The following is a 26,667-nucleotide window of genomic DNA, read 5'->3' as shown; positions in this document are numbered from 1 at the left end:
GCAAAACTTGTAATGTCTCTTCCTACCTTGCAATATTGACAATCCTCATGTTATTTTTCCTGGTGTAGTTCTCTAAATTGTCTACCTTCTCAACCATTTTGCGAGCATCTTTCAGCAGCTTATCGTGACTCTGTTTCAGTGGGGCTATCCTGTCCTCTGCTTCAGACACCTGCATCTCTACCTCAGTGATATGTGTTGTCAGGTTGGAGAAATCTGCCTCAATTTTCCTTGTAGATGACACTTTTATTTCCTCAAATCGCATGGAGCTCAAGTATTATTTTCTTTGCCCAGGCATGACATGGTTCTCCTGATTCAAGTACTGTACTGTTGCCATTGGCTAGCGCTGTTATTTCAGCTCCAACATTAGCCTGAGGAGAGCCAACCTTAGTGGGGGTTGTGGGTCTTTGGTATTTCTCAGCTTCTCATGGCTTGTTGTCTTCACATTTTTTATGGGTGACTTTGGTGTGGTTTGAGCAGCCACATCTGTCCCGGGTCTAGGTAATTGGGTCCTAGGATCGGTTTGGCTGTACACCTGCTGCTCATTGATTGGTTACATTACATTACATTTAGCAGACGCTTTTATCCAAATCGACTTACAATTATTCAAACACCGATGGAACAGCCATCAGGGGTTAAGTGTCTCGCTCAAGGACACTACAGCATGCTAGCAGGAGGAGCCTGGGATCAAACCAGCAACCTTTAGATTACTAGACCACCAGCTCTACCTCCTGAGCTACCAGCCACACCGTTTGTGGGCCCTGATTACCTAGACCCAGGGCAGGTGTGGCTGCTCAAACCACACTATCCCCACCTCAGAGTGACATTTGAGGAACTACAGTATAGACTATTGTTTCTAGTACAACTGGCTAAAGTGGGTAAAATATGAGAAATTTATGTAATATTGAAGAGCTTGTTCAAGTTCATGTCTCACTCTGTTGTTGGCATCATGTCAACCTAACATTTAAAATAAGATAATATAATTCCCAATGAAAGGTGACTTTCTGATTTTTTTTTTTTAATTTTGGGGGACAAACATTCATGTAGAGTGCCAATGTCCCAAACTAGCACTGAGCCTCTTACTGCATATGAACAACTTGAAATGACTATAATGCGAGCACATAATATTATATTCGAGTATCATTGGGTATTAGGCAGGTCTAGTGGAAGGTTTCTTTCATTTGATATTTGATATTGACGTCTACACTGACGTGAATTCGTGGCATTGTGAGTCTTCGTGGGCCACAGACTTTGTGGTGACAGCGGAGGTGATCTTGATGATCAATTTTCACAGGGGCTCCATGATTCAAGTCAGGCTTGACACACACATGCACGCACGCACGCACACACACACACACACACACACACACACACACACACACACACACACACACACACACACACACACACACACACACACACACACACACACACACACACACACACACACACACACACACACACACACACACACACACACACACACACACACACAAACCGCATCTGTTCACAAGATACTCCAGATATTATCTTACATCACACCCAATAATGAGCCACTAGCCTGCCACAGCAGAACTTTTATCCAAAACCTTGCCTCAGTAATATTGGACCAATTCGCCAACTCTAGCTCTGGAAGTGCACGTGGAATACTGAATGCGCCAATCGCACCTGCGGCCTGGGAGTGCTGAAGGTATCACGTTGCAGTGGTTGTCAAAATGATTACTTTTTCTATTGTTTTTTATCAATTACTTCAACCTATCTGCCTTTTCTTTTTCCAAAACGACCCAGTAGACCAGGCCTGGCCAACCCGCGGCTCGCGAGCCTCATGCGGCTCTTTGGCTGGTTTCATGCGGCTCTTTCACATGACAAGCGTCAAAAACTCAGAAAAAAAAAGCGCAGCCATTCATTCCCTATTGTGATTATAAAATCGCTATGATATATCACTCGTTTTCCACCGTGGATCACTTCCTCATTTACTCAAAGCGAACAGCAGCAGGAGTCATGTCCCATTAACGCCTGTTTTATTAGTCCTAATGCCGCGTTTACACCAAAAGCGCCGGGGCGGCGCGCCTCCATACAAAGTCAACGTATAGACGCGTTCCAGTCGCCTGGAACGCGTCTAACGCGGCATTAGGACTAATAAAACACCAAATAAGATTCAAAAAAATTTGGAAGTTTATTTTCAACACTATTGACATGGTTAGTAGTCAACATATAAGATGGATCGGCCGGTGAATTGCGTTGCGTATCGAACATCTCCGATGGAGAACTGTGAAGGCTGGAGGGTGTGTGTGTGTGTGTGTGTGTGTGTGTGTGTGTGTGTGTGTGTGTGTGTGTGTGTGTGTGTGTGTGTGTGTGTGTGTCGCGACTCGCGAGCTGCAGGAGGAGGACCGACTGAAAGCTGCTTTAAGGGAAGGGACCATTGAGTTCTGGAAGTGTGCCAATGGAAAAATGCCCCAATGTCAAACGGGCTGCGCTTAAGATACTGTCAAAGACACCCATGTGAAAGAATTGCTTCGAGTGGCAACAACGGAATTCAAGCCAGATTTGAAGAGCATTGTTCAAGACAAGGAATGCCAGAAGTCCCACTAAGCAACATGCATAGTAAGAGAAAAATGCTATTGTTAATTATTATATTTTTGTTTGTGGACTTGGTTGAACTGAGAGGTATACCGCGGAAACGCAGTATTTTCAGTACTTACAGTACTTACTTTTTTTTTTTCAAAAATGTGGCCAGGACTCCGGAACACCTAGTCCCAGGTATATGTGGATGGCCAAAGCATCAGATCGTGTATGGTAGGCAAGAGCCAAAACTGATTCTTAAAGGTTAGGGTTTAAGGGACACTATTGAATAAATTGACCCAACATGAAAAAAATACATCCTTATCATTAAACCCGAAGTCCAATTCCTCCCTCTATGAATAAATAAACAACAGTACTTTTTGAACTGAGAGTTTGTGTGTGTGAGACAGTGCACACAATGTTATATTTTTGTTTGTGGACTTGGTTGAACTGAGAGTTTGTGTGTGTGAGACAGTGCACACAATGTTAATTGTTGAAAGTAACTGGCCTGTGGTCTTAGTACTCCATCCATCCATCCATCTTCAACCGATTATCCTTAGTCGGGTCGCGGGGGCTAGAAGTCAATTTCTGTCATTATCATGTTGGTGTGTGACATTTACAATAAATCTGGCTGAGCAGAGGTCTGTGTGTGTGTGTGTGTGTGTGTGAGGAAGGGATGGGGTGATGTTCATGTGTGCCCATGTGTATGATGTGGCTCTTTGCAGTAACAGTAAAAAAAGTGGCTCTTAGTCTCTTACTGGTTGGCCACCCCTGCAGTAGACAGAGAGAGACTGGGATGATGAAATTGTGTTTTGTGATATACTCTGTGCTAGGCTATTAGGCCTTTGTGTCAGACCTATGAATACAGTATGTCAAAGTGGTTGGAGCTGATATGTAAAGCTGTCGTGGGCCTGAGCAGAGCCAGCATCTGGTTTTGATAACATGATCAACACAAACGGCACTCTTTCTGTCAGATACAGTCTTAGTGCAGTAAAATATGACACTAGAGATGGAGAAATATGACTGCAGATGTATTTTGGTGTACACACACACATACATACACACATACAAACACCCACCAAAACTGTAACAATAGTAAATGCAAATATGAACCCAAATATGTTGCATTGAAAACCAATTTCATTATCCAAACAGTTGTATACACATGCCAGCCCATTTGTAAATGTTCCAGATTAACAAATGCATTCTCTTGTGTGTGGTGTACATGCACATGAACAATAGTCCACAGTTCCACCCTTGGACAACCAAAACCATCCCTGCAAACATGTGATTGAGTAGTCCTACTGCTAAACCAGATAGTCTCTAATAGATAGTCTCGAACGGTACTTGAAATCGCCGTCTGAATTTATACACCACCCCAGCTGGTTTCACACTCCATATCAACACAACAATAAGCCAAAACTATTATTTACTCTGTCGGGCATGAACAACGAACCAAAGCATTCCCCCTGTAGACAAACTAAAAGTTATGTTGGTAGCCATGTAAGGACGGCTATAGAGTTTTTTTCACAGAGGTGATGTTCAAAGATGTGCAGAAAAGCCCAGGCAAAGATCCAAATGCCAAAATTGCCAAATAAACAAGACAGCACTGTATAATGTAATAATTTCACACAGCACTCTTCTCCAAGGTGACTTGATGCCTAGCTGAAGAAAGAACTGGGCTTTACCATAGGGTAAATATTTTTTCATTCCAAATTCTGAATTTTATCCGGTATATTTTCTCAACGAAATTACAAAACCTTTATTTTTCCCAGGCATTTTTCCTTAAAATGTGTATCTATTTGACAGTCATGGATTTACCGAGCCATGGAGTCACCGTGATGCAAGGCGTTGTTTATGCAAGGTTTGTCTTTTTTTTGTTTACGTTTACTCATCAATGGAGATTTACACCTACACTTAAACACTACACACAATAATAGCATAACTTTCACTTATAATAACGTGTGAGAGTGTTCAACTCTCAGGGTACATTTCGGGGTTCTTGAATTAGTCTGGGCTCATGTGACAGAATAGAAAGCTCGATGAATTTATCTTATACATGGTGCATAGGTTATGTCTGTATTACTAGAAGGCCATGGGAATGTACAGTATCTGTGCCAAATAAGCTTGCACAATGAGACATCAATACATCTGCAAATATTTTCATTGGCATAATCGTGCCGAAAAATGTAATAAGCAATGCACTGTACAACCGTCGGCGTCGAGGAAGTGCTATGCAAATATTTTCAACGGCCAAGACACCAGTAGAGAAGCAAAGGCATCTGTAGTCTTTGGACAAGCCTCCATAACAATATGTAATCTATCTCTTTTGTTTTTTTGATTTCCATTTGCAAAAAAATGTAGCCACAGCAGTCACTTTGGGGGTGAGCTTTTATTCTAAAGCTGCCTGGAATTGAATCAATGGAAACATGTGCACATCTGTGAAAATATTGAGAAAATATTTTGAATTAAAATAGGGTTTTTTTTGTGGCCAGTTGTGGTGTGAAAGCGAATGGGGGTGTGGAGTGTGTGTGTGTGTGTGGGGGGGGGGATTACAGTCTGTTAGCGATATTGACACTCAATTTCAACCACTTTCTCTATTTTGAGATTTCATTCGTTAGTCGTTAGATTTCATTCGTTAGTCGTTAGTCTGCAAGTGGAGTTCAACTTCTCAACCTGCAACGCTGCTCTTTATTTATTCTTTAATCATCAAGAACTGCTGCAATAACTCTGTCCTGTGGCCGATATGTGGGATGACATACATGGGGTTTTGTTACACAAGACCACCCCCAATCCCCCTATTTGGAGAATGATCTTACCGTGTTTTGGTCTATAAACAACTAATCATCATTACTTCTCCAAGAGAGGGAGGATCACCATGGATGAGACAAATAAACATGGAAACAAACAACAACATGTACTTGCCAAGTACATTTTCACATACGATTGGTCATTCTAAAGATTAGGGCATTGCACCACTTTGCAGTCTGAAAACAGTGATGCAAGAATAACCAAAGAGTAAAGGGTTAAAAGATAAATCTTTACCAAATACTATGAATTTTCTGCTCCCTCTTGGTTAACTTATTATCAAGTTCAATGTCAAGAAAACCTGAAAACCCCCAAAATAGTGTTCAGCATGTTGTGTTATATACTGTATAACGCTATATATACAGTGTGTGTGTATATATATATATATATATATATATATATATATATATATATATATATATGTATATTTAACTGTCTGTTTTGACAGTTTTTATTTAATTTTTACCTGACTATATTTTATTTTACCATTGTGGTGTGCGGGTGGTGATGTTTAAGCAGCCACACCTGTCTTCGTTCTAGGTCAGGGGTCGGCAACCTTGAGAATTTGGGCGTGATTCCCACCAAATAAAACCCACCTGGAGCCACAAAACCTATTTGACCGCTACAATGAAGATAACACCAGATATACAGTATAGTTTTATTACACTTATGCTATGTACTGTATATAAGAACTGTAGTTTGTTGCATTTATGAAATAAAAGAACTACAAACTGATAAAGACTGTCATTTTTTTTACTGTGCTTGATACAGCAAAACACTAAATTCTTTTGAACTCTAAAAAAAAGGTATCATTTTTCTTTGAAATAAAATACAAAATGCAGGTCCTTCACTTATTTGTGGATTTGAAAAAAAGAAATATTCACTTTAATTATAAGGGGCAAAAAAATGTTAGTTTATGTTTTATCACGACTTAAGTCTATTTCAGTGCCGTCATCCACGACTATTTCCTCAGTCGCGTGGCACAGTCAACTGTCGACCTGAATATGAAACACAACTACATCAGTTCAGGGTCCGATATAAATATCTATATTTGCAAAATTAATAGCTTGTTTCTCTCACCTGCTTAATGCGATTTCTGCCCCTGAACTTCACTGCAGAGCGTCTCTATATCCGGGTTGTTTGATGTAACTTTGAGCTTCACACATGACTGTTAGCTGTCATGAGTGAGTCGCGACCGATTTTTGCTTTTTATGAAGTTCCTGGTGGAGACACTTCCTCGCACAAGTATGTTGATCCAAAAATGGACAGGACCCCAAATGCGTACTTGTTCGTGTTCAAATAGGTGTCGGGAATTGCATTCCATGTCTCGATTCCACTCCGCATTCCATGAAATGAACTTTAACGTTCTATTTTCCTCAGAAACTTTTCTTATTTGGATGTATCCGTGGTTAGCTTACCGGGGTTAGAGAGCTCAAAATAAGTCACCAGCCTGTCGGCAACAGGTGACGCATACAAGGTGCGACGCATATTTTGATCGACAAAATATTAAAACACGTTTTATTTCAATGTTATAAGATCACCTACACGTCCAGAATCATAACTATTACATTGAAAAAATTAACTAAACAGAATAAAATGTATTTAAATTAAATAGCCATTAATTATTCACATTATTTTCTCAAAGCCACAGGGAGCCACGGCAGAGGGATGAAAGAGCCACATGCGGCTCTGGAGCCGTGGGTTGCCGACCCCTGCTCTAGGTAATTGGGCCCAGCATTAGGGTGGCTGTTTGCCTGTTGTCTGTTAGAGTAATCAACGAGCAACAGGTAAAACCCCCATCCCCACACACACAGGAGAGGAGGCCATGTTATGACGCGCTTTCCATCTGCTACGGACTTGTTCCACCTTTCCCACTCTCTACAATAAAACTGGCATGTTTTCAACCCCGTCACCTGTGTCTCTGTGTCTGTATTTATAAACTTTTTTCTGTTTTCTTTGATGCTAATTGTCTGTCGAAATGCACCAATCCTCACCATGACAAATTCATCTTATATGTAAATGCACCTGGTGGAATAGATTCTCATTCTGATTCTGACCATACCTTCGAACTGCAAGATTTTTTCTCATTTCTGTCTAATCTATACATGGAAACCAACCTTTAATCTTTAATCTGTGTCTACAAAGACACTTTCAGTGAGGCGGGAGCAAGGTTCCTTCAGAAGCCCCCCACCCCACCTCCCCAAGCTCAGCTACTTACTTGCATCAGTTTCTACTGCCTGTTTGGAATAGAAGTGTTATAAACACACAAACACGGGCACATGCTCGCCACAGGTTCTCAAGAAGGTCAAATTGGCCGTGCAACCAACACGTCGGAGTTGTTCTGCGGACGCCTGAGCGCACGTAGAGTGGCGCTCCGTGTAAACAACCTCTGCCACAAGATGTTTATTTGGTGCTGGGATTAACTAAAGGGGTGGCCTACACAGGTTTCGCTGTTCTCCCCTAACGATTAAACACTGGGAAAGAATGTTTGGTTGGGACACGCCAAATATTTGACCATGGGGCTTTACCTACCTTCATGCTCTCCAAATACGCAGCGATTGATTCCTTAACGGAGGGTTTCCCAAACATTTTTCACGCACAGAGATCTAAATAGATCCGCGTTTCACAGCACAGTTCCAATTCCATAGGGTTGTGTTTGGCATCTTAAAAGTTTAAGGTAAACATCGTTCGAAAAAATGTAACTAAATCTACTCCGTAAATAAGCAGATTCTCCCAGAACACATTATCTTATCAATTAGTGTTGTTTTTTATTTTGGTAAATTACCGTACTCAATCACACCATATTAGGAACATCTCAGACAGAAAGTATATGTTTATTCGACATAATCAGCCTAATTTATCTTCCGTTTAGCAACAGAGTATCTCCTCTGTGTTTCAGAGACAGCCCAGGCATGCTTCATTAGACTGTGATTGAAGGTCAAATGTAAAATTTTTAATATTTGGCTTTTGTATATGTATGAAGGGTAAAATCAGAATGCTGCATTGTTAATATTTAAATTACAATGACCGAATCGAGGGGGAAAATTCCACCTATTCACAACCCAAAACCTCTCAATATGCAATTGCAACCTATTTTCACAGCACTTCTTTCTCTGAAAATGACGAGCTTATATGCAAACATGTTTACCTCAATATCATTTCTTTATAATAATCTTAATCTTAATCTTAAAATAATCTTTACATTAAGAAAAATGTTAGACCCTCTGCAGTACTACCCCCAGTTCTGACATATATATAATGTTACAATGTCGGATGTTCATATTAGACGTGGCCGAAGTGTCAAATAATGAGGTAAACTAGTGACAAAGTGCTCGCTGTAAAAAAAAAATCCGGCTTCTGACCGCTCTGAACGTTCGGTTTCCAAAGGTTTCAGCCCAACACAGATTTCCTTATATTGTGATCTGCCCCATTTCATCCGCTGTGAATTTCTCCAAACAAAACCACAAAAAATAATGTGTTTCTTATTATATTTTATTTTCCGACGTTTACATGAAACAAAAAATCCCCGCGTCTGAGAGTCCCGGTGCAAGCTTGGGGCACGGCAATGAAAATCTGAACTAACTTTGAAATTATATCTAATATGAGTTCAGAAACACAATTCGGTGGAATGATAACGTAAAATAAATGAAAGTTATGGACTTCATACAACGAAATGCAGAAGCCATGCTTCAACGCCATTGGCTCACTGAACCCGAAACTTGTGCCCAAGCCCCATTGGCTCACAGAACTCGAGGACTCGGGAGGATGGCTCCTCCCACAAAAAGCAGCCCATTTTGGTACAAGGGGGTTACAGAGGCATCTTAGAATGGCTATAATGCATAATCTTAGTTGTATTTTCAGCAACAAACTTCAAAGACATGTTTTGGGGACCTAGGATACCTGTATTAACTTGTGTAAAAGGAGCATAATAGGTCCCCTTTAAGGAGCACGGCCTTCCTTCCCTCCGTGTGGAGAACACAAGAGAGGAAAATGTGTTTTCCAAGAGTCAACAGAACACTCATCTGCGCAAACTGAAGTTGTTCATCATTGGCTGGAGCTTGCATAGAAGTGGGCACCCTTGACAGCCCTCCACCCATTTGAGATGAAAAGGGACTGTCTACGGATCACAGGGGACCTGTTAGCGCACAAGCCAGCTAATGGTAGCCAAAAACAGAGTTATCGTCAGTGAAAGAGTCATCCATCTTCTCGCTGACCCAGTGACGAAAAGCAAACACACAGAACAAGACCCCCATACAGCATCCGACTCTCTTTCTTGAAGCCAAACACGCCTCTCGGAGATAACGAGACAGCTAAGAGGTTTGAGTGTCCTGGGAGTTAAGGTGGAAGGTGAAAATGTAAATAAACCGCGCTGTTTGAATAAAGACAGTCATAGACAAGGTTCACGGGTGCTGGCTGTTGAAAATGCTTGCATTTAAAGTGACAGGGAGGTGATGTTCACGATAGACTTAAATTTGAATGATTAAAACATTTAGAATATAAAGATATCACAAGTTCAAAGAAATGACACAAAGAATTTATTTGGGACACTTACTGCACCATACCACAGATGCTTTAAAATACTGACTAAAATCCATTTTGTTTTTTGTTGCTTCCAAATCATTCTTATCTCCTTGATTGACACCAGAGCCCCAACAAAAATACAGTTTAGATAGAGATTAAAGGTAATGTAATATGTTTTATACAATATAAATTCCCACATGTACACTTTTCACCGAAATCTAAGTAGATGCTGATAAGATATGATTTTGATTGTTAAGTATTATGTGCAAGCTAAACTTATAGCTGATGGCGATGTCAATATATTTCTGAAGAGAGAGAGCGAGGCTTTGTGGCCTCATACTACACAGACGCTTCCACCTTCTCCAGGCCCAGACACTTTCACTCATCGGGGAACGTGCCGTTCTTTCCTAGCGGCCACCGGGTCTCTTAACAGGAGCCACGGTGGACGTTCCAATCAACAATGATAATTTAATCTTCGTCTTTCAGCTGCCTGGGCCACGAGGGAGGCATTCGAATGTCTGGGGCCGGTAACATAACGAGGGTGTTTGTATTCGAGCGGCAAGGTCAAAAAGCCGTCATGATGACATGTACAACCAGGGATGGTGCTAGAAGTTCTAGCAGCTGGCCTAATGGTAGAGATTAAAGACTCATCACTCATTTAAGGACAAATCCTTTTCCATCCCAGAACCACTATAGGATTCAGCAAAGATTGGAGATCACAGGGAATGGGTGGTCACATTCTTGCATAAACTATGGGAGCCCAGTCTTCAGGTTCACTATTTTGCCCCTAGTTAAAATTTTGGTTCCCATCATTTGTAATTGTTCGGCACAACCTCGCGGAACGCTTTAGTATTGAGAAACAAATGTATCCAATACTGTAACGGTGTGGTTAGGACCCAATTGCAGCACAAAGACAGGCAGGGATATTTGGTCATGTCTTTTATTTGTAGAGCAGACGGAAGACAGGCAGGGGGGCAGGCAGGATACATTGTTGGGGACAGGCAGGTTCGATAACGAGGAGTGCAGACAGAAGACTGGCGGGGGGGCAGGCAGGATACGTGGTCGGAGCGAGGCAGTGTCGGTAGCGGGGAATCAATCTGGAGAACGCTGGAGAGTCTGGTGCAAGCATCGAAAACAATATGGCAATGGGTGACTGGTGAGAGAGGCTATATATAGTGGCTTGATTGCTGGTCGGGAACAGCTGTGTGCGCAGGTGAATGGAGTTGGGCTAATGAGACAGGTAAAGAGAGGGGGGGGGGGGGGGGGGGTAGATGAAAGCGGAGATCATGACAGAACCCCCTCCCCCTCAAGGGACGGCTCCTGACGTCCCAAACACAAAACACAGGAAAAAAATATAAAATAAAACCCATGCAGGGTGGGAGGAGGGGGTCCGGAGGAGGGCTAGTATTCGTCAGAGACCCCGTCCATCTCCTCGTCCTCCGCTAAATGGGCCACATCATCCTCATCGGAGGAGGGAGCCCCAGGGTCGACATGGTCCGCCTCTGAACCATTGCTGGAGAGTACAGACGAGAGAGGTAGTGGGGTCTGCGGTCAGGAGGGTTGACCTGGTCAGGATGGCGCTGATGAAAACTCCTGATGAGGGTGTGGTCCAGAATGTGCTTCGCAGGGACCCAGGACCAGGACGGTTGGCGGCAGAGGCGTTGCGGCCAGCGGCTCGGAGGAGGGCGTCCCGGGCCCGGGTCCAGGTCCTGCGGCAGAGGTGAATGAAGGCCTGGACGGAAGGGCAGGAAGTCTCCTTCTCAAGGGCCGGGAACTGAGGCGGTTGTAAGCCGTAGGCGCACTGGAAGGGGGAGAAGCCTGTGGCCGAACTGGTCAGGGTGTTGTGGGCATATTCCACCCACAAAAGCTGTTCAGACCAGGACGACGGGTGCTGTGACGTCATGCAGGGAAGGGCCGTCTCCATCTCCTGGTTCTTCCGCTCTGTTTGGCCGTTGGACTGGGGTTGGTACCCTGAGGACAGGCTGACGGTGGCCCCCAGGAGCAAACAGAACTCCCTCCAAAAGACAGAGGCGAACTGGGGATCTCGGTCGGAAACCACATCTACCGGGATGCCATGGAGGCGGACGACGTGGTTCAACAATAGCTCGGCGGTTCCCTTGGCCAACGGGAGCTTCGGTAGAGGCACGAAGTGAGCCATCTTGCTGAACCGGTCCACCACGGTCAGGATGGTAGTGTTGCCGCTAGACGGTGACAGACAGGTGATGAAATCCACGAGATGTGAGACTAGGGGTGATGAGGAACCGGCAGTAGGTGTAGAAGACCGGCAGGAGCAAGAAGAGAGGGTTTGTGCTGGTTACAGGTGAGGCAGGCATTGACGAACCGTCGGACGTCCTTACCCAGGGAGGGCCACCAGCAGCGACGCTGGACGACCTCCTTCGTCCACTGGATCCCCAGGTGGCAGGTGAGTCGGGAGTCGCGGGCCCACTGGAGAACCTCGGACCGGAGGTCAGGCAGAACGAACAGACGGTTGGGCGGACATGCGCTGGGTCCGGGTTGGTCCTGGGCGGCGGCTCTGACTCTCTCTTCCACCTCCCAGGTGAGTGTGGCGACTAGACGGGAGGACGGCAGAACCCAACGAGGGCGCACCAGGAACAGCAGCTAGGTTCCCTCTAGCCAGTGTCGCCACTCCTCCAGGGCTAATTTGACGGCGAGAAGCTCCCTATTCCCGATGTCGTAGTTCCTCTCGGCCGGGGTCAAACGCCTGGCGAAGAAGGCGCAGGGATGAAGTTACTGGTTGCAGGCGGTTCTCTGAGACAGAACAGCTCCGACTCCCACATCGGAGGCGTTCACTTCAACCACGAACTGCCGTTCGGGATCAGGCAATACCAGAATGTGGGCTGAAGTAAACCCTGCCTTCAGGGCCAGGAAGGCGTCATTAGCGGCGGCGAACCACAGAAACGGCACATTGGAGGAGGTTAGGGCTGTGAGAGGGGCAGCCACCGTGCTGTAGCCTCGGATGAACCTCCGATAGAAGTTGGCAAAACCAAGGAAGTGCTGGAGTTGTCTGCGGGAGTCCGGGGCGGCCCAGGTGGTGACGGCAGAGACCTTGGACCTTGGTGGAGTCCATCTGGATGATCCCCCTCCCAACGACGTACCCCAGGAAGGAGATGGATGGGGTGTGAAACTCACACTTCTCCGCCTTCACAAAGAGTGAGTTCTCCAGGAGGCGCTGCAGGACCGTCTGGACGTGGTGGACATGCTCAGCTTGGGATCCGGAGAAGATCAGGATGTCGTCAAGGTACATGAAGACGAATTTGTTGAGCATGTCACGGAGCACGTCATTGACCAGGGCCTGGAAGACGGCAGGGGCGTTGGTGAGGCCGAAGGGCATCACCAGATATTCGTAGTGACCGGAGGGAGTGCTGAACGCCGTCTTCCATTCGTCCCCCTCTCGAATCCGGACCAGATGGTAGGCGTTGCGTAGGTCGAGCTTGGTGAACACTGTGACCCCCTCCAGGAGTTCGAAGGCTGATGAGATGAGGGCAGGGAATAGTGGTTCTTGACCGTCATGTCGTTGAGACCACGATAGTCAATACAGGGGCGAAGCGACTTGTCCTTCTTCTCCACGAAGAAGAAGCCAGCCCCCGCCGGGGACGAGGAGGGACGGATGATGCCCGCCGCCAGAGCGTCGTTAATATAGGTGTCTATGGCCTCTCTCTCCGGGGCGGACAGGGAGTACAGGCAGCCTCTGGCGGGGGTGGAGCCGGGCTGGAGGTCGATGGCAATATCGTATGGCCTGTGCAGGGGAAGGGATGTCACCTTGGCCTTGTTGAAGACCTCCCTGAAGTCGAGGTACTCGGCGGGGACCCCCAACATGTCGGGTGCGGAGCTGGAGCTGGTGGATGGCTGAGGTGCGCAGCTTGCTTCAGGCAGACCTGATGGCACGCAGAACTCCATCCCAGAATAGACCCTGTGGTCCAGTCGAGGTGTGGGTTGTGATGTCGGAGCCAGGGGAACCCCAGGAGGAGAGGGTGACAAGGTGAGTGCAGGATGCAGAACTGTATCGTCTCGTGGTGGTCGCAGGACAGGAGCATGCGGATGGGCACCGTCTGATGGGTGACTGTCCCCAGGAGGTGGCCATCCAGGGCAGTGGCAGGAACTGGAGAAGGCAGGAGAACTCGACCAACACCCAGCTGTCGTGCTAGGTTATCGTTGATGATGTTAACATCGGAACCAGAGTCAATAAGTATGGCGAGGGAATGTGAGCATTGGGGCAGCAGCAGCCGAGCCTGGCACACGGGGCATAGGATGGAGGAGGGTTTGGAGGTGTGGCTCACCAGGACCTCCTCCCTCACTGGCGAGCCCGGCCCTTTTACCGGACACCGGGAGATGTAGTGTCCAGCTAGACCGCAGTAGAGGCAAAGGTTCCCCACCCGGCGTCTCTCCTTCTCCTCTGGGGTGAAGCTGGCCCGGCCAACCTGCATGGGAGGGGCCTCACTCGTGGGTTGACGGGCCAGAAGAGCTGGCGACCTGGAGGAACCTGGAAGATGGGGTGCTGGGCGGCGCTCCACTTGCCTCTGACACCTGTCTCGACTGGATGCGTCGGTCGATACTCAACGATGCCATCGAGAGAGGTGGGCAGGTCGTGGGAAACTAGCTCATCCTTCACGTACTCTGCTAATCCCATCAAGAACGCATCCATCTGGGCTTCCGGGTCCCCCTCGCTCAGTCGATCGTGTAATCGACCACGGAGAGGGACCCTTGACTGACCACCAGCAGCATCGGGACCTCGTGATGTCACCCCGAACACCTTGGGGAGCTCGGCGGTGAACACGTGGAAGGAGGAGCAGACCGGTGTGCGTCGTTCCCACTCGGCCGTTCCCACAGCCGAGCACAGCCCGTCAGGTGATTTACGGCGAACGCCACCCTGGCATCCTCGGAGGCGAAGGTGTGGGGCTGCAGAGCGAAGAGGATGGAACAGTTTGTGATGAACGGACTACAGCCGTCTGCGTCTCCTGCGTAGCGTTCTGGAACCCCCACCCGGGGCTCCAGGGAGCACCCAGGCTGGGCCGGTGCTGGTACTGGTGGAGGTGGGTCCGTGGAAGCAGGCGGCGGGATGAACTGACCGAGAGCGATGGCGAGCTGCTGGACCCGGGCGGCTAGCGTGGCGAGCCCTTGCTCCTGGCTAGCTGCTGCTAGCTGAACGTCTGCTGAGGTGGAGGCTAGGACAGCCTCCTGGTACCCTTCCCAGGCGTGCCAGCGACTCGGGGTTGTGTGCCGGCTGCATTGTTGGCCAGATTGTACTGTAACGGGTGTGGTTAGGACCCAATTGCAGCACAAAGACAGGCAGTGATATTTGGTAATGTCTTTTATTTGTAGAGCGGACGGAAGACAAGCAGGGGGCAGGCAGGATACGTCGTCGGGGACAGGCAGGTTCGACAATGGGGAGCGCAGACAGAAGACTGGCGGGGGGGGCAGGCAGGATACGTGGTCGGAGCGAGGCAGAGTCGGTAGCGGGGAATCAATCTGGAGAACGTTGGAGAGTCTGGTGCAAGCATCGAAAACAATCTGGCAATGGGTGACTGGTGAGAGAGGCATATATAGTGGCTTGATTGCTGATCGGGAACAGCCGTGTGCGCAGGTGAATGGAGTTGGGCTAATGAGACAGGTAAGGGGGGGGGTAGATGAAAGTGGAGATCATGACAAATACAGCTTCTCACTGTTTAAATACATACGCTGCATTTATACTGTATATTATCTTCAAGCTTCGTGTCAGAATACGAATTGTTGATACAAAGGCTTATTATGGGTTGGTTATTTCGTAATATATTGCCATTTATTTGTGTTTATCGCTTATTTGATTTCTCTATATATTTCACTATATACACTTTATACATCTCATATCATCACCGTTGTCAATCTCTGACAGTCAGATATATATATAGTATATACAGTTATATACTATATATATATATATATATATATATATATATATATATATATATATATGTTTGTGTCTATGCATATAACCGTAACTCCCTGGATGAACTTGGCTGAGGCCTCCCTCGTGGTGACTCTTGGTGTCCTGGACCTAGACTGCAGGTTAACAGCGTGTCAGTGGGACACAAAGCGCTGCTCTGTGCTGAGGCAGTACACTACGCAGTTGTGACTCGGTGGCCCGTGACACAGAGCCCCAGTATGCCCCTCCATGACTGGCACGCGTGTCCTTTCGGCTCGCGATGCTAAATATAGCAACAGCAACAATTGAACCAGGAAAATTGACTTAGACAGTATCAGTTTACCGCAAGACCAGGGAGCTTATAAATAAGAGCGTGGAAAAAAAAAAGGTTGGCAGCAAGTTGAAAACCTCAAACGATAAAGAATTACTTGTTTTGTCCTCTGACAAAGTCAATTAAAGTTTTGTGGGTATTTCTGGACAAAATCATTTGTATAGGTTCCACCGTGTTGGCCTAACTAATGTGAGAATATCAATATGCCGTTAGAGTATTTTTATATGAAAGCGCAGCTCAACAGCTCAGACTTTTCCTTTTTGTAATCAAGAATAACTATGTTTTCTTTTCCAGTCTGCTTTGCATAGCGTTAAAGTTGCCTTGCCTCTATTGTCCTGATAATAAACTATGTTTAAAACCACACACACACACACACACATACACACACACACACACACACACACACATAATAGTGACATGGTTAGCATAATATCTTCTCAGTTAAGTACCCCAACGCTCTCAACTTTCGCCAGGGAGTATTAAATGTTATAACTCTGTTTTTGGGAGCTTACACCAATTTTCTACTTTCCAGCCATGTCCACAGGCTGAAACTGTTCTTCATCTCCTGCACACTAATTGCAGTACAATAAAAACGTCCGCTTATCTTTCCTGAAGGTATAAATCACAGAACACCCCCCGAACACCAAACACACACACACACACAAATAAACCACAAATACATTTTTTTTATTTTGATTTACCGGTCTGGAGTGTGTGTGTGTGTGTGCTTGCGTGCGTATGTGCGTGCCTTTGTGCGTGCGTGCGTGCGTACGTGCAGGAGAGATTTTTCTTCTCACCATTTCTAGGAACTTCCTTTCCTGAAATTAGACACATTTTTTTCAATTGTCAGATTTATTTATTCTTCTTTGAAGAATTTTCTTGGACATTTGCACATAACACTTTGCTTGTTCATTTTTCTTAAAGGCCCTATTCCACTATTTACCATTAGTATTGATATTCTTTTTGATCTGCCCTTGTAACTCATACGATAACTCATCAATACAATGAATCGTAATGTCCCTAATGCTTAATTCACAAAATCTGGAGAAGGAAACCACCTCAATAATGATTATATTCTTGAGAGATTGTGACGTGTTGGAAGACAGAACCGTAGAAGCTAATTTATCTGGACCCCGACGGTGAGCTATGGTCATTGTGAAACCTATGACTAATGAATATATTACGTTATTAACAAAAAAACCCCAGAAAATAAATACATTCAAATGTCTGAAGCAAACATCGGAGCACCCGCGAAGCATTACGAGCATTAGAGTGTTCTACACGGAACTTGACAATAGACAATTCCTTTGCAAAACTGTATGAATTAATATTATTAAAAGCATGGAAACAAAACTGGTTCACCAAAAAGGTACAACTGATCTTGGAGGGCGACTAATTTGGACAGTTCTCAAAATCTATTTTTAAAAAGTCCTGTTCACATCCTTCTTCCTGATCTTAACGGTGTGGCCCGCTTTGGGATGGATTTACAACTCCCGGGTTGAGGCCAGTGGAAAATGACGACAAAAATCACAACTGCGAATCACAAGCGGTACACCCTGTCATCGCTCCTTTCCCCTTTCTGCTGTATGTCCCCCATATGGTACTGCATCAGGGGAGACACGTGTAAAGGTGTATGTGTGTGTGTGTGTGTGTGTGTGTGTGTGTGTGTACGTTTGCTTAGGTTGGTTCAGGTAGTTTATATCGTGGCAGGGTTTGCAAACGATTTCTTGGGGCAAAGCAGAATAAAAGTGACAGATTTTGCCCTAATATTTTACAATTGTTCAAGGCACGGTGAGTAGTTTTGTATGATTTCTCGACATTGGTGGCAAAGCCAACAGCCTTAAAGTTTCCAGATCATTACCTTGTGTGACCAGGGGATGCCTTGATTCTGCAGTGAAGCATGGCTTTACATTAAAGGATAGGTTCTGCATTTTTTTATATAACCCAGGCCATGTTGGTTCTCATCATCTACTTACAATTGATAGCAGAGCTTCTCTGAATGCTTTGCTGTTGAGAAACTTACCACACTGCTGCAGCTTCTCACTGGGCTTGAACACAGTCCAACAAGGCCAAACTTTTAGCCTTAAAAATAAAGGTTTTGTTGGGTGCTGCACACCGCACTCAACATAATAAACAAACCTGAACATAAACCTGCAATTAAAACAAATAAATTCCAAACAAATCTTGCGCACATCGGGCAAAAGCTTGGTAAAAACACAGCTTTTATTCTGATTCCTTATAGCTATCTTGCACTTGTATCTGGTTGATTTTAGAAACAGGTGCTTAGGCTCTTAAATTCGAGGTTGCTCCAGTGGTCAATGTATGCTTTGATTGTTTCTCATTCGCTAATTGAATAAATCTTAGTGCAAAAAGGGAATCTTCATCCAAGGGCCGCAGTTTTACCAGACCCAACCAGCGTTGAGACGGGGCGAGTCATCGAATCATCGGGTTTCCATGTTATTCTTGGAGAGCTGGTGTGATGCAAGCGTCTCGTTCGGTCCAGATAAAACAAAGATCTTGGCCCTCCCTTTCTCTTCTCTCTGGATGGCCTCCAATCCTTGATTATATCAGGTTCAGGTTCTCTCTCTCTCTCTCTCTCTCTCTCTCTCTCTCTCTCTCTCTCTCTCTCTCTCTCTCTCTCTCTCTCTCTCTCTCTCTCTCTCTCTCTCTCTCTCTCTCTCTCTCTCTCTCTCTCTCTCTCTCTCTCTCTCTCTCTCTCGCCTTGATGAGGACTTAGGTTGTGGTAACGGCAATGTTTTTACCAAACCTCCTCAGAGGCAACCAGTCGGTTGTATCGTGTTTCGCGCCACGGCCCATTAGGCTCGGGACTCATCAGAGTTACCACGGACATCTGCGGAGCCCTGTTGCCGGAGCCGAAAAGGATATGAGAAACGAACAACTGTATCCCATGCCGCTACAGTGCAGTGCAGTGCATGGGGAGAGGTTAGCTTTTGGGGCAGTGGTGGGTGGCATCACCTCACTCCCCAGCAGTTACACTTTGGTCATAGTCCACTGTATCATGTTCAGTACTATTTTGGCTAGTGACCCGGTGAATTTTAGAGGGGTGGTGAAAGTTTAACTGCCCCTTATGCTTGAAGTTTTTTTCCACCCCACCAGGCTTTTTTGTTTCACTGTTATGGCGATCGCCTGGTTACGGAAGCCCTAAAGGGTAATGTAAAATACTCAGTGAATAAATAAAAGGAAAATTAGGCCCCACAGTAAGGTCTGCATTGAAATGGCCTACCCTGTCTTTATAAGGGTAGAGGAACGGAGTAATCTTGATTTAATGACAAGAAAGTTGTGGTACTGCATGACATAACTTACTGCATGGTTTTGAAGGCGTTACTGAAATGTTGTTTCATTTAACAACTTGTGAAATTATTTCCTCACTCACAACACTCAAATCTTTATTAACAATAATAATAATAATAATAATAATTATAATAATTATTATTATTATTATTATTATTATTATTAGGGGTCCATCCCGTAGGGTTGGTCCCCTATTGTTATTGTTAACATTTTTTTTATTTTCCATGGCACTTTTCGGGCTAAAAGTGTCTGGAACAGGACAACCGCTGCAGCTATGGACACGCTTGAGGTGTCGTTAGAACCAGGACGTTGTGGACATCGTGTGGTTCAAGTTTCATCCAAATCGATGAATCGTAATTACTGAAAAGCCGATGAAATAGGTGGATGTGGATAAAGATGTTTGCTCTCACTGTTCCCTTAATACCAGAGATGACTACTGTCATGGCATCTGGCACTAACCACCTATCCAAACATTATGGATCACCAAGAAGCTATCAACCCTTCTGGGTCACAGCATTCCAGTCTCCCCGACTGTACTGTGTGTCTCCTCGGTGACCTCTCCTCAGTTGACCCATCATTTAAACACCACCAACCCATTTTGATCACCTTAACAATTGCCAAGAAAATAATATTACTCAATTGGAAAAACAGAGATAATCTCATCACATTTGAGGCATGGTTGCAAGTTTGGGGCTCAGGTTGGGGGCGGGGTGGCCGGGCTTGCGTGACCTTCTGCGTCTTGTGGGGGGGGGGGGCGTCGTGCCGGGGCTGGTTAGGCATACCATCTGGTAATGTGACTTGGGGGCCTGGGCCTGGCTGGGTGTGCTCGGCGCGGGGCTCACCATGTTGCCTCCTTCGATGGGGGGCGGACTCCTGTCATCGCACCAGGCTGCCTGGGTACCTGTCCTCTGGCGCTCTTGGTGTGTGAGCAGTTTGTCGCTGGGGGGGCGGGCTGCGGGTGGGGGGCCGTCTGTCGCCCTCTGTTGTTTGGTCCGCATGCTTGGCAGCTGGGGGCTGACCAGGGGCCTGATGGGTGCGCGGAGCTGCCCGGCATGGTGGTTGCCACATGGTGAGCCGCTCTGCTCCCATGGCTGGTCGCTGTAGGGGTCCTAACTGAGCCATGCACTAGGCTCCACTACCTACTGTACTGTATGTAGCATACTGTACCGCATACTGTATCACTGTTCAGGGTTGTTCGTGATGCCGTATTGCTGCGCCGTACTGTTGTATACTGTGCTGTATTATCCCAAACACTACCTCACACTATTCACATTCACATGCCACTTTAATTCACATGCCACTTTAAATGCACATATCTGTATATACATAGGCATATTCCTTCAACCTATTCCATTTTATTTCAATTTATTTTTTATTATATTTTATTCTATATATTCTTTATCTTATTCTATAAGTATTCCACTTACTGTATTACGTTTTAGGAGTCAGTTAGTCAGTCTATTAGAAAGGAATTTTCTACTTTTTATTTTATTTTATTTTTGTACTTTTTCCTAGGACTTCTTGTGTGCTATCACCGGGTGCGTTGCATTACATTTCACTGCATATATGTATGGAAGTATGTATATGTATGTGACAAATAAAAATCTTGAATCTTGAATCTTGAATCTTGTAGGTTGGGTGCCTACAGGTACGGGGGGAGGCCGTGCTATGGAGCGGTCGGGTCTGGTGGGGGGATCCGCGTGGCTACTCACCAGCCTGCTGCATCCCTGTGTTGATCTGGTTGCGCTTCACATATCTCTCCCAGTGCCAAAACTCATACTCAATACATACACCACACATTACGCCGAGGGCTTGCAGGAGGGGTAGGGCGGGAGCTATCTGACTGCGGATTGGGCGGGCAGCTGCAATTTTGCCCATTCTGCCTGACGTGCTTCTCGTCCATCCCAACATTTTAATCCCACTTATATTAGCCGAGAACACATACACACACCGCACACCAATCCTACTCCGAACAACACTGCACCAGACCAGGGTCTCTGGGGCAGGAAGGGTGCAAGTGATTCAGGTTCGACTTTCTTGGATGACTCACACCCCCACACCCCACAATTTTAACTGCAACTCCCAACAACACACATTGAGCACTGGGGGTTGCAGATCACTGGTGGGTCGGTATGGGGGCGGTTCAGGCGGGGTGTCGGTCTGTCCGCGCGGGGCCTGCCTCCGGGCCTGTGATCCCTGCCTGGCGCCCGTGGCCCGGGTTCCTACGGCTGCGTCTTGTGCCTGCACTTGGGAGTGGGTTGTACGTGTGCACCCTGGTGGGGTGGAGTCCTCTCGTGCTCCCTGGGACTGGGTTATGCTCTTTGGGGCCGGGCTTGGGGGTTGCTCCGCGGGCTTCCGGCTTTTATTTCACACAAAAAAATGAATAAAAAATTCAATGTAACTTGTGGTAATACATTCTGCTCTTTAGGAGTGACTCAGTAAAAAGATAAGTTAAATTTTCCGGCTCTTCATTCGTTTGATTGAATTGTTGTAACTTGATCATTTGGCTCAGCTCAGCACATTAGCAATGTTTCGACCTATGACTGGTATGTGTGCACATATATCAGTTAAATTATTCAACGTAATTATACTAAACCTTATAACTTCCAGAATACCATCATTTTACATTATGTTTGGTATAAAAACCGTCCGTCTCAACATGCTTAATATTATTACCAAAGTGGACCAAGTGGATTTCTGGATCGTAACAAATACATTAAAAGATCATCTTATTATTTTGTCTTGTATTTAATTACAACAAATAAAGGAAAAAAAAAAAAAAATTCGGTTACACTTAAAAGATCCAGCTCATAGAGCCAATTCTTTCGGGACGACACATCACTCTCGTTTGCGATCCGGTTCAGGAGTCATTGCCGCCAGCTTAGGCCCATGTGTGACTTGTAAATCACTGATCTCTTCGAAAATTAGTCTGGATGTCATTGCCTCTGCCTTACCAGAGTTGCAAATGAACGACTCTTTTGACTTATGACTCCCGAGGTAAAAGATTTTTTTCTAACGAATGAATCCTTCACAAGTCTTGCATCACTATTCCTTAATCAAAGGGAAACAAACTATGAATATAGTACATAAATATGAACAGCCAATTTTTTTACTCACCGTATGATCCATTGACTGAATCAATATGCAATATTTGTCGAAAACAGAGATCTGAACATTAGTTAATATAGTTTAAAGTTTTCAATTTGCATTCGACAGCAACATTTGTTTTACACTCAGTAACTCACAAACCCATTATAGAGAGCAAAGTTTTGGTCTTTTCGGGCTTCTACTGTAAATTCACGACTAGACAATATTTTTGGGATTCAGTGATGCTCAAATCCATTTTAAAGAACGTTCTTCAAGCGTTCTTGTGTTCCTTCATCTTCTGTCCAACTTTTAATCCCTTAGAAGAATCTGTGCGCACGAGGCCTAGTGATAAATTTTGCGAGAGGCCAGAGGAAGCAATGGCACACATTCAGTCAACACACACACACACACACACACACACACACACACACACACACACACACACACACACACACACACACACACACACACACACACACACACACACACACACACACACACACACACACACACACAGTATGATAGCTCAAACTTAACTCCTCTTTTCTCCTGCCATTATCTGTTACAATGACTTAAAAATTCTGGCCGATGCACCTGTAAACAAACTCGGAGCCAAAGCGTCTTGGCAGTTATGAGAAAAAGGTGCTCTGAGATGCACTCCACCCCATTTTTTGCAGGTGTTAAGGGCGGCAGGATTGGGAAACAAGTTTGTACAGTAAAACTTGAATGAGCAATTTTTTGTCATATTTTCACCGAATATAGTTATGCGCAAGATTTATGGATCAAATTCTACAAAGACATGATATGTTATTGTTTTTTGCAAATATTCACTCATTTTGAACACGTTCGAAAATAGCAGGGGACAGTGAGCAACAAAAGACTGGGAAAGTTGAGGAATGCCCAAAAAAACACACGTTTGGAACATTCCACAAGTGAACAGGTAAATTGGAAACAGGTGAGTGTCATGATTGGGTATAAAAAGAGCATCCCTGAAAGGCTTAGTCGTTCACAAGCAAGGATGGGGCGAATGCATCAAAAACCGACATAATTCTGTGAAGGATATTATCACGTGGGCTCAGCAACACTTCGTAAAACCATTGTCAGTTAACAGTTTCTCGCTACATCTACAAGTAAATGTTCAAACTCTACCAAAGTGAAAGCCATATATCAGCAACATCCAGAAACGCCGCCGGCTTCTCTGGGTCCGAGCTCATCTGAGATGGACTGACGCAAAGTGGAAAAGTGTGCTGTGGTCTGACGAGTCCACATTTCCAATTGTTTTTGGAAATCATGGACGTCGTGTCCTCCGGGCCAAAGAGGAAAAGGACCATCCAGATTGTTTTCATCGCAAAGTTCAAAAGCCAGCATCTGTGATGGTATGGGGGTGTGTTAGTGCCCATGGCATGGGTAACTTGCACATCTGTGAAGGCACCATTAAAGCTGAAGGGTACATACAGGTTTTGGAGCAACATATGCTGTCATCGAAACAACGTCTTTTTCAGGGACGTCCCTGCTTATTTCAGCAAGACAATGCCAAGCCACATTCTCCATGTGTTACAACAGCGTGGCTTCGTAGTAAAAGAGTGCAGGTACTAGACTGGGCTGCCTGCAGTCCAGACCTGTCTCCCATTGAAAATGCGTGGTGCATTATGAAGCGCAAAATACAACAACGGAGACCACGGACTGTTGAACAACCTAAGTCGTACATCAAGCAAGAATGGGAAAGAATTCCACCTACAAACTTCAACAATTAGTGTCCTCAGTTCCCAAACGCTTATTGAGTGTTGTTAAAAGGAAAGGTGATGTAACACAGTGGTAAACCTGCCCCTGTCCCAGCTTTTTTGGAATGTGTTGCAGGCATCAAATTTAAATTGAGTGAATATTTGCAAAAAAACAATAAAGTTTATCAGATTGAACATTAAATATGTTGTCTTTGTAGTGTATTCAATTGAATATAGGTTAAAAAAGGATTTGCAAATCATTGTATTCTGTTTTTATTTCGATTTTACACAATGTCCCAACTTCAATGGAATTGGGGTTTGTAGAATAGATCGCTTACTTTCATTTTTTCAGTACTTTCTGGCTCTTAAAGATTTTATTTCTTTGCAGCGCAGGTGTGGTGTGAGATGCTCAAACCCAAGTGATGCACATGGTTACCAGAAAATCTTTGAAATTGAACTTAGACCTGGTTCACATGCATTTATGTGGTTATTCCTTTAACTTTCTTTTTTTATTCAGTTTTTTGTTCTAGTGGATGAAGGCCTTTTTATTGTGTGTGTGTGTGTGTGTGTGTGTGTGTGTCTACAGCAGTGTGTAACAAAAACACAGCCTAACTGCAGTCGCTCACGCAAAATGTATAGCACTAAATTACAACCACATTATTTGTTGGACTTGCTGGATTTGACCTTCCTTTAAATTACAACAAAAGTTAGGTACTTCCTTGTTTTCTTTTCTTTTTCTATTTTTCTTTCATACAATGACTGAGCAAATAAAATAAATATAGATGATGTGCCGTTAGACTCCTATATATATATATATATATATATATATATATATATATATATATATATATATATATATATATATATATATATATATATATATATATAGCTTTGAAACAGATTCTCATAGGGTTGTGTTAAACCTTGGGGTGAATAGCTCCCGTTAGATTTTAAGGTTTAAAAGTTTTAAAGCATACAGCCACGTTAGCAAGGCACCAGAAAGCAAACTCTCCGTGACAGTTCTCAACATCGCAAGATGAATAGTAGGAAAACAAATTAAATTGACTCCCATCAAGTTAAAAACAATCCTGTGTTTTATGTTCTCTGATGTATGTCTTTCTTCTACACTTCACACTAGACTTGTTAATTATGCCAATTGTAGCTCTGTTAAACCTAAGTATTAGTGTCTTTAGTGTGTTTTACTGCCCATTGTTCCGACGGCCCATTATTCTGAAACCCCAATAGTCCGAAAATTGACGGGTTAGAGATGGTTAACTTTAGGTAAATGCTTAGAGATGGTTAAGTTTAGGTATAAGGTTAGATATAGGGTTAGGGTTAAGGTTAGGGTGTTGTCCATGTCCAATGGGACCTTTTTTCGGACTATTGGGGTTCTGGAATAATGGGTGACGCAAGACTCACAACCCATTTGTTTGTAGCGAAAACAATCTTTTAAATTTCTCAGCAATTAATGAATGTGAGTCACTTTGGTACAAGAGTCATTTGTTTATTTCGTTCACAATAGCGATGAGAATTACGGCTCTTTGAAGGGAACCCAATCTTATGGCTACATTTGTTTCCTAGACATTCTCTTTTGTGTCTGTGTGTGTGTGTGTGTGGGGGGGAGGGGGGCTTTTTACAAGTGGCAGGTTTACACTACTAAACCTTATCATGCACATTGTGTCACTAATTCCCCTAACTATTAGTAAATTGTATCTTGGGTTATTTTATTTTGCCTTGTCACTTACTCTCCTGTCATTTCAGATCCTGTCACTCCCTCTTGCCATGCAGTTACCTCATTCTCTTCACCTAGTTTCCCTGCTCATCGCCTCTTCTGCAGCTCATTCCTTCATTAGTCCCTCAGCTTATATAACAGTCCCCTACCCTTTGTTCGCAGCCAGATTGTCTTGTGTGTTTTGCTAAGTGTTCCAGAATTATTCAGTCCTGTTTTTTCCAGACCTGTGTATTTCCCGACCCTGCTTGCCTGCTTTCTGGACCTTGGATCCCCAGCCTACCCCTTGTCGGATTTGTTTGCCTGAGTGACTGATCGCCTGGTTTTGACCTTGCCTGTTGACTTAAGTAAACAGAACTCTCCTTGCAACTTAGTCCATCTCATTGTTATTCTGTTGGGTTCAAACCTGCCAGTCCCAGTTAACATTACAGTACAGTCTGGCCAATGTGAAACCAGCTGACTCTGGTTCAATTCGGGAGGAGCTGTTGGCACAGGCCGGTGCCATACAGTGTCAGGACCAGCAACTTACCTCCATGGCAGAGGACTGCAGGAGATGGCCATGAGAGAGGTCTGGAGAGCATCCAGGAACAGATTCTCCATTTCGGACCATGGATTGGTCTCTTCTTCGGTTCGATCTTCTCCAGTATAAGATACACACTTACTCCCACCGGAAGGTTAT

This window comes from Zeus faber (genome assembly GCF_960531495.2).
Source record: "Zeus faber genome assembly, chromosome: 20".
NCBI classification, from domain to species: Eukaryota; Metazoa; Chordata; class Actinopteri; order Zeiformes; family Zeidae; genus Zeus; species Zeus faber.
This window is presented reverse-complemented; position numbering follows the sequence as displayed.